Source organism: Myotis davidii, unplaced genomic scaffold (genome assembly GCF_000327345.1).
Source record: "Myotis davidii unplaced genomic scaffold, ASM32734v1 scaffold150, whole genome shotgun sequence".
NCBI classification, from domain to species: domain Eukaryota; kingdom Metazoa; phylum Chordata; class Mammalia; order Chiroptera; family Vespertilionidae; genus Myotis; species Myotis davidii.
In genome coordinates, this window is record NW_006283437.1 from 412513 (window position 1) to 419285 (window position 6773).

The following is a 6773-nucleotide window of genomic DNA, read 5'->3' on the forward strand; positions in this document are numbered from 1 at the left end:
CCCCCACACACACACGCACGCACACACACACACACGCACACACACACACACACACACACACACACACACACGTCTGGTGGGACGTCGGAAAGGCCACCTGGGGCAGCGGTGCATTTCGGGGTGGCTACCGTCTCTGGATGCCAGAGACGGTAGCCACTGGATGCCAGTAGTGTCCCCAATCACTGTGACACTGGATGCCAGTAGTGTCCCCAATCACTGTGACAACCAAAAGCTGTCCGTAAATTCTCAAAACAACTCTGCGGGAGGAGCAGCCCCAGGCCCACTGCACAGCTGCTCTGAGCCAGGGGTGGCCATGGCGGGGTTGTGGGCCAGCACGAGGCGTGGTCAGTGGGGAGGCTTGACTAGGAGCGAGCAGTGGGCAGGCAGGGCAGTGGGCGGGCAGGGCATTGGTTGCTGTGGTGCCTCATGACAGGGAACGTGAGGGGAGAACGGGAAGCAGTTTCCTGCTTCTGATGAGAATGGCGAACAGAGCGGCCGGCTGCGGGGCAGGACTGTCCTGTCCTTGTCACTGCTGGTCTTCACCTCTATTGCCCGTGGGACCGGGTAGCTCTGTTCTGGGGCTGGCACTGCAGGATGCTCGCAGCAGCCCTGGCCCCTACCCACCGAGGCCACAGCACTGACAGCCCCCGGGATCCCCTGGAGACCCAGCGCAGAGACCCCAGAGGCCTGCACAAGCAGGGTTCACTTAGAGAAGCCGCCTGGGGAGGGAAGGGGCTCAGCGGTCTGTTAGTTCCCCGCCCACCCCAAGGGGAGCTTTGAACTCTCGCTGAGGCTGGGAGGAGGCTCACAGAGCTCAGCCTCAGTCCGGATCTGTCTGACTTCAGAGCCTGCATTTCAAACTGTCAACCTGCTGCTCCCAACGATGAGAACTGAGACAAGGGGCTTAGGAAGCAGCTTAATTGGGGGCTGAGATAGATAGTTCTAGAAGCCAGCAGGTCTAAATGGGAGGGAGGAGGAGCAGCACTCCGGGTCCCCAGCCCCTCTGGAAGGCCTCTGCCTGCCAGGCACCGGGAGGGGTGGGGCAGATAAACAAGTTACTCATTGCTGGTGCCGCTCCAGGCTCTTCCTGAGTCCCAGGAGGCGGGGCCTGCCGGGGCCAGGAGGGGCCGGCTGCATCCTCACGTGGGGATAGGGGCACAGACCAGAGAAACCAGAGTCCAGGTGCTGCTGTCCGGCCACAAGCTCCCAGGCAGAGCCTGCAAGGTGCCTGCTCTCCAGCAAGCCCATGGCCCTGCCATCGAACGCCAGGCACGCAGCCCGCCAGGCACACGTGTGCTCTTATCTCCTCCTCACCAGCACACACACGCCCACCCTGCAGGTGGGAAACGAGGCACCAAGAGGTGACAGTGAGCTGGGCTCTGGGCCTGCGGTGCCACCTGCTTCTAGGCCACAGTACTGACAGGTGTGGATCTCCAGCAGAAGCTCATTGCATCATCCAATGCTGGTGGGTCGGTCTCTTTTGTCCCTCTCGGCCCTTCTCTCCTTTCCTTCCGTCCTTGGCTCCCTTTCCCTGTGTCTCTTTCATAAGCACTCATTAGGCAACAGCTGTGTGCCAGGCTCCATGCTAAGCCCTGGGGACTCAGTGAACACTCACTCATTAGGCACCAGCTGTGTGCCAGGCTCCATGCTAAGCCCTGGGGACTCAGTGAACACTCACTCATTAGGCACCAGCTGTGTGCCAGGCTCCATGCTAGGCATGGAGGACAACGCGGTGAGCAAGGCGGACCTGGCCCATGCAGCACGTGTGCCCAGGCCACTGGATGAAATGACACCAGGGCCTGCTGCCCCTCGCCCCGCCCAGGTGAGCACACTGGGTGGGCTCTTGCTTCACCTTCTGGAGGGCGCTCCCTGGATGGGAGGGCAGAGGCGTGCAAAGCAGGCTCCATAACGAAGGCTTTGTTTGCAAGAACACCCTCCCTGTGGCCCCCGATGGGCCAGAGAACAAAAGGGAGCCGGCTGGCTGCTCACGCTCTGCTCTGGGCGGGTTACATCACCCACAGGGCAGATGTGGGAATTTTCCACAGCCGGCTGCGTGGGCAGGGGCCGGGGCCGCGCTCTCTCCTGTGTGGCGTCCGCTGGTGGGTTTATTATCCTTTATAACTCGTGCCTCTGAAACATTTCATAGCGAAAGTAAAAGAAATGAACAAGATTTACAGCATAAAACCGCCTGCGTACTCAGTACATTCAGAGGCACAGCCGTGCGCAGTATTTGGCTCAGACGTGGCACAGCGGCCGAGGATCACAGACTCAGGCGGGGACGGGAGCTGCGACAGAGAGCCGAGAGCCCAGGACGGCCTGCGCCGAGCGGGGACAGTGGCCCTCGAACCACGAAGCCCAACTTCAGGCCGGCACTCTCCCGGAACGGCGGTCGTGGCCGTGTGACGAGGCGCGAGGGGCACTGCCCCTTCAGGTCCCACCCCTGCCTCTTATTGGCTCCGAGAGATCGCGGGCCAGCAACCTCCCCGAGGCCGTCTCCCCCTTTGTGAATGGGGCTAGTAATCTGACGTGATGCGTGTCACAGGTTTGTCGAAAGCTCCTTATACAACATGACTAGGTCCAGGGGACTGGGTCTCTCCCTGCCCTTCTTGTAAAACCATTTAGGAAAAGAGCATGGGCTCTGGTCAGGAAGGCCCTGGCCCCAGCCGTGAAGCACACAGCACCCCTGAGGGTCAGGTCTGAGGCCCCCAGGGAACACATACAGGAAACGCATCTGGTCCAGGGCCAAGGCCACCCCACTAAAGCACCGATGCGGGCTCCTCCCGGCCTCCCGAGCTGCTAGCCTGGCCTGCGCGTGGACCCTGGCGGAACTCCAGCCGCAGCCACTCCCCTCCAGCATCCCCTGGTGCCCAGTGGGGATGGCTGCCCTCTCCACAGCCCCGCTGGTGACCGGCTCGGGACTGGGATGCCCAGCAAGGCTGTGGTGGAGCCAGCCCAGCCGGGCGGGTCCATGGTGGGGGGTGGAGCGGGCGCTGGGCCTGGACCTGCAGAGGGAGGAGCTGAAGCACCACTCTGCCAGCCTGAGCAGGGGTGCTCTGGGTTCATCGGCGACTGGTCCTGGACAAAGGCTGGGAGGACGATCCCGGGGACTTTGGTTGGAGCAGAGGCCACACCGTCCCCGGCCCGTTGGGAAGGGCCACATGCTGGCATTTAGGGAAGATACCGCGGGCAGGGCAGGGTGTGGCAGCTGTCCCCAGCCAGCTAACAGGAGGTCACCCCATGTGAGCGCCCCTGCCATTCTGTGTGACCTTGGGCCAGCTTCCTGCTCCACCTCCTTGTCCCTCGAGAGATGATCTCGTCTCGGGATTCTCGGGGAGACCAGCCATCACAGAGCACCTTGTGAGTCCACACCTGTCCATCCAAAGGCCAGCGCGGCATCTAAGTGGGGTCCAGCCGGCACTGCAGACAGAACTGTCCAGGCTGGAGACCATGCCTGTCGGAACTTCTCCTCCTGTCTCCCTGAACGGCCACTTCTCCCACCCACTTCCTAGACCAGAATCCATTGACTCTTAATCCCTTCTTATTCCACTTCCAAAGCACAGCCCGCATCCACCCACTGCCCTCACCTTGGCTTCTCTCACTGTTTTCCAAGCCACGCGAGCAGGAACCTCCCGTCTTGCCTCCTGGTACCACACCTGCTCCAAGTCCACCTTCACACACACCTCCATCAGATCAGATCAGATCAGATAAGATCACTTTCCTGCTCGAAGCACCTCTGTGCCTGCTCTGCTGTGGCCCTGCCCATCTCACACGGGCCTTCTTTTTATTCCTTGAGCAGCATTTCGTACCTCAGGGTCTTTGCTATTCTGTTCCCTCTGCCTGACATGCTGTTCCCTACTCTCTTGGCTTGACGAACTCCTACTCACCCTTCAGATGTCACCCCAAACAGCCTTCTCTTGACCTCAACCTAAATTTGGCCCTTACGTTATTTGTCCTGATAGCAGGCATGACTCCTCATCACCGTTGAGTCAAGCATGACATTTGACTTGCACGACTCTCATTACTACCTGTCCCCACTGCATTGTGCCCCCAAAGCAGTGTTAGAAAGAGAAACAGGCCCAAGTGGAGTCCCTGTTGCTCAGCCCGTCTCCAAAGCCAAGCCGCGCCAGCCTGCCGGCCCAGCCTCTCCCAGGAGCGGAACTTAAACCAACCGCCCGGAACTCCCTGGTCAGTACTACTGGGGTCATTCGCCTTCCCCGACGGGACGCTGTCCAGGCCTGGAATAATCCACCTGTTACTTCTTAGTCCCACCCTCTTTCCGCCTAAATAAAACAGGCCCAAGGAGTCCCTGTTGCTCAGCCCCGTCTCCAAAGCCAAGCCACGCCAGCCTGCCGGCCGGCCCAGCCTCTCCCGGGAGCGGAACTTAAACCAACCGCCTGGAACTCCCTGGTCAGCACTACTGGGGTCATTCGCCTTCCCCGACGGGACGCTGTCCTGGCCTGGAATAATCCACTTAACTTCTTAGTCCCACCCTCTTTCCGCCTAAATAAGCCTCCCCCTTTGGACAACCGCGCGAGGCGCCCTTCTAGCTGCCAGAGGGGCTGCTGCCCCATTCACGAATCCCTGGATGAGGCTGATTAGACCTGCAGGAGGACGCAGTTGAATTTGAACTTTGCTCTGTAATAGCAGCGCTCAGTAAATGGTTGTGAGATGGCAGCGTGGAGTTTTCCGTGCCACATGCCCTGACGCATCAGGAACCTCCCCACCCCCCACCCTGGGAGACATCCCCAGGACCCCTTTGCAGGACACCTCTCCCAGCCGCTGCGCCGAACCATCCAGCAGAAAGCCACTGGAAATCTGGTGTCGCGGTAGCTCACAGTCCCAGGGGGTGAGTCCCAGCGCTGCCACTCTGAGAGGCCCGGGCCAGTTTCTAAAAGGCTCTCAGCTTCCTCTGTGATTTGCGGGCTGTGCCCTCACAGGGTGACTGTGCCCGTTAGGCCAGGCCAGGACCCGCCACCCGTGCCCGGCAGGCGCCGGTGGAAACTCCTTTTCCTCAGTCACCAGCAGCTGCACTGCAGGAACCACGGCGCTTACTGTTACGCAGGTCGTCCCCTGCCCCTTCCCTGGGTACTCAGACCTGAGGCTCAGCGGTTGGCCAGTGACTTGGCCAGTGGGAAAGGGGACCCACATCTGGTGCCACTGGCTGTGCCCACCCTCCAGACACTCATCTGCCTGCTGCTGAGGAGCGCGAGCCCTGCCTCTCTGGGTCCCGTTTCCAGGCTGCTCCCAGTTCGCAAAATGATCGTTGGAGGGGTCTTACCTTCCTCTGGGTGCGGGCCCCCTGCCCTGGGGTCTGGCGGTGGTTTCAGAGGCAGGAGAAGGCAGGGCGCAGTGAGGAGGGGACCGGCTTCTCCCTGCAGCCAGAGCTGGGAGGGCAGTGGTGGCCTCCCTCCTGCCAGCGAGAATCTTCTTGCAGGTCAAACTCCAAATTCCAGTGCAGCTGAGATTAGGAAAAGTGAGAATGGTCTTTCCAGGGACAGGGAGAGCGGGGCCTCTTGTAATGTACTCCGCGAATCACTCAAGGGCGCCTCAAGAAGTCGAGTTAAGGAGCCACATTCATTTCAAAGCTGAGACTACGAGGGGGCAATTTGCTCTCCAAATCTCGTTGTGCCCCCTTGGCCGAAACACCAGATTTATTTTATATAGGCAAATATCACAAAGGTATTGATTACATCTCGAGGTTTGAATGAGGAACCTGGTTTGCAAAAAGCAGTTTGTTACGGAAGCTTAGATTGAGCTGATTAGTTATCTACAAAGATTAATTACTGTTTTGGGTCTTGGGAACACTGAGTCCACGGAAACACATTATCTGGAGCCACTGGGGCAATTTAGAGTAATTGTGCTGTCCTGGCCTCCCGGTGCAGAGGAATGTGTTTTCTAAAACCAGTATGACCACTATCAATGGGGTATTCACATTACAATCAATGGGGTATTCAATTGAATGGGATGATTTATATAGTTCAGAAAATCAAAATAGATGGGGGGCAACGCTGCCCCCTTCCTGGAAGCCGCTTCCTTCTCTGCCCAGTTGCCTGTGAACACTGCGAGGCTTTCAGCTCGGTGTGCAGGGCGGGCAGGCAGGTCTGTTTCCTGGGATCATGGGAAGGGGGACCAGTTCCTTTTACCACAGGGTTTGGTCTCAGGGAAGGTTGTCAGCCTGAGAGAGGAGAGGGAGACCCTGGGGAGGCAGCCCAGTAAGGATTAAATGGTGACGGGAAGGAAGAAGAGGCAGGAGAAATATTTCCAGAGGGGAATTTGAAGGCGAGGGACGGGTGGCTGGGGAGAAGTCACCGCTTCCTTTGCTCCTGCTCTGGTGTCTCACCCACAAGGTGCTCTCACCCCCCTGGGGGCAGGTCACAGAGTCAGGAAAAGCCACAGCCTTTGCATGCTGGGCAGTTGGGTTAAAAAGCAGTCACTGGAGAGAACCAAGATGGCGGCGTAGGTAAACACCGGAGATGGGCGGCGTATAAACACCGGAGATGGCTGCCTCGCACAACCACTTCAAAAATACAACTAAAAGACGGAGCAGACATCATCCAGAACCACAGGAAGGCTGGCTGGGGGGAAATTCTTCAACTAGAAGGAAAGAGAACAGCACATTGAGGCTCAGAGGAGGCGCAGTGCGGAAAATACAAAGGTGCGGAGGTGCGCGCAGAGCGGGCTGGTGGCTGAGGGCACGGTTGTCATTTTCAATCAAGAGGGAGTCTCAGATTCTGAGCTCCAGTCTCTAGGGACCCAGACTCCAACGGGAGAAG

General features: G+C 58.9%; 1 protein-coding gene across 1 annotated transcript in view; it reads right to left on the reverse strand.

Annotated features, from left to right (window-relative positions):
- The window catches only part of SLC5A11 (solute carrier family 5 (sodium/inositol cotransporter), member 11), a 49788-nt gene that overhangs the window by 41107 nt on the left and 1908 nt on the right, over positions 1 to 6773 (reverse strand). The window contains exon 2 of the mRNA XM_006753628.2: positions 5279 to 5458. The gene's annotated coding sequence lies outside the window, so the exon portion shown is untranslated. The remainder of the gene's footprint in view (positions 1 to 5278; positions 5459 to 6773) is intronic.